The sequence below is a fragment of the Mus pahari genome, chromosome 23 (genome assembly GCF_900095145.1).
Source record: "Mus pahari chromosome 23, PAHARI_EIJ_v1.1, whole genome shotgun sequence".
Lineage (NCBI taxonomy): Eukaryota > Metazoa > Chordata > Mammalia > Rodentia > Muridae > Mus > Mus pahari.
Genome location: NC_034612.1, coordinates 29,655,916 through 29,658,530, shown reverse-complemented (window position 1 = coordinate 29,658,530; position 2,615 = coordinate 29,655,916).

The following is a 2,615-nucleotide window of genomic DNA, read 5'->3' as shown; positions in this document are numbered from 1 at the left end:
TTTACTTTATCAACATCAAGCTCTCGATAATTAGCCGCGGCCCGGGGAATTTGGGACCAATAAGAAGCGCTAATCGGCTCTGACGTCAGAGGCGTGCTGGGTGCAAGGAAACGTTTTCCATATCGATTGCTAATTATACCTGACACGCACCTCCATAAACAGTATCAGGAGCTGTCACAACAAGACGGGGTGGGGAGGGAGGGGCACCGCCGCGCTCGGCCGGCCGGGGGCCCCCGGCGAGCCCCCCACTCCTGCCCCCCGCCGCTCCCGCCCCTCGCCTCCTTCTAATAGATTTCCCTTTAAAACATTCGCCGGCGTGTTGTGGGGATTTTTCACCAGAAATGCTGTACTCTCTGAACCTTTAAAGTGATGTTGCTCCAATTACAGAGAGACATTGAGCGGCAAATAGACTGATCCAATAATGGGAGATTCATCATCCGCTCTTTCCGAAACTGTCACATTGAATTTAAAACTACAAGGGCTTCTCTACCAGCGGCTTCTCCCGGGCTGCGGGCCGCCGCGAGCGGCGGAGGGAGGAGGAGGAGAGCAGGAGGAGGGGGAGGAAGAGAGGAGGAGAGGAAGGGGAGAGAAGTGTGCAGAAAGAGAAAGGGAGGAAGGAGAGGAAGTGGATGGAGAGGAGGAAAGGATGGAGGGGAGGGGAGAAGAAGAAAGGGGAGGAGAATGGAGGAGGAAAGAGAAGAAGGAATGGTGAGGAAGGAAGGAAAGAGGAGTGGAACCAGAAGAGATGGAAGGACAGAAAGAAGCGAAGGATAAAGCAGGAGAGAGAGGAGAAGAGAAAGCGGGTTGGAGGGAGGATAAAGAGAAGGGAGAATGAAAACGGAGAGTGGAGAGAAGGGGAGGAAGGAGGGAACAAGGCAGAACGAGAGAAGAAGAAAGGCAAGGGAAGTGGAACTAGATGGAATGAAAGAGGAAGGGGAGAAAGGGAGGGGATGAGGAGGGGAAGAGAGAGGTGGGGAGAGGAGAACCTCCAAACAGTGACCCAGCCAAATGCAGCCCCCACCTATAAGGAGTCTAACCCGATGCCCTCCTCCTTGATTGGCAGTTACCCCCATCAATATAGACAGGGTGGTGGCAGCTGGGGCACCCTAACCCCACTTAACTCCCACACATATGGGTCCTGGACGCCAGCCCAGAAGAGGAGGGGGTATGGAAAGAGGAAGGACAACGTAACTTCAGGATAGTGACCAATGGCCCACGCATCCCTTCAAATAAATAAATAAATAAATAAATAAATAAATCTCCCTCTGAGTCAGCTCTGAAGAATGGGTTGGAGGCACTAACCCATCTATTATAATTAAATTATGTTCGCAGTGAGATGCTATTCCCTTCTCCACTGTAAAATATTGATAGTCTCAAAAACTAAATCATTAGGGGACATATCCTTAAATAAGAGGCAAGCAGGGACTGTGAGCAGAGGTGGACACAGTCAGAATGGATGGGGATGGGGTGGGGGAGGGAGAGAAGAGGGGGATGGGGTGGGGGATGGGGATGGGATGGGCATGGGGGATGGTGATGGGGATGGGGATGGGGATGTATCCTTTGTAAAAGCAAGTTTGTCACTGGAGAGATGGCTTTTTGCTGACTCCAAATTTGTAGGCAAAGTACTCTGACCGCCTGCCCCCGAAGGAAGCCTGGTTATCACAACCCCAGGGCACAGTGACAAGTTTGCTTTGGGCAAAAGTAAGCCCTAAGCAGGAAGAAATGGGACAGGCCAGAATGGTGTGTGCCAGTCACTCTGTGTGTGTGTGTGTGTGTGTGTGTGTGTGTGTGTGTGTGTGTGTGTGTGTGTGTGCCCTGACCCACTGAGCTGGCAGAGAGGGAACCAGGCTGCCCTTGGGGTGGTTCCCCCAACACTCATGTCCAGTCCTGGACCCCAGCCAGACTACAATCGGGCCTAGCTTCTAATCTGCAGTGGCTGGACTACCAAATTGGACTTAATTACTCCCTCCCTCTGTCTCTGAAGGAGGGGGGGGGGGAATGTACAGAGTTGGAGACAGGCCTGGAGGTGGGGGGACCCTTCTCCCCGTGACACTAGAAGGGCGCTGCAAGGGTTAATCCCGAGGTCAAGGGCCAAGAGCACTACTTTTCGCTATAATTTAATTTCTTTCGCTATAAATACTACACGTAAACGCTGCCCATCCGGCTCGATTTTGCCCGTGGCCACTGCCGCCTGCTTTTCTGTCGCGCTCGCGATCTGGAATGCGCCCGGCGCGTGCTTCGGAATACAGAGCTGTGATCAATCCAGCCCGAGGGGAGGGCAGCAGAGGGGGCGGGCGCCGGCCCCGCTCCTCGCCCATCTCTCTTTATTATAATGAATTAATTCGACTTTATTTATCCCATTTTCTGGAGCTGACAGAATGTTAATTTGAGTTGAAATTTCGCTCGCCTCTCACTCTCTGACCCCTGGCCTTCAGATTGGCGTGTTGTAATAACCTGAATCTTTCAACAGAGGCCCTGATAATTGTTACCTTATTAGCATGCAAATTGTTTAATTAATATTATTATGAAGGAGCGAACAATCCGTCCGTCACTTGACCCCTTGAGTGAGTCCGCGCGCAGCAGCCGGCTCCACGCATCTCAATGCGACCATTTCA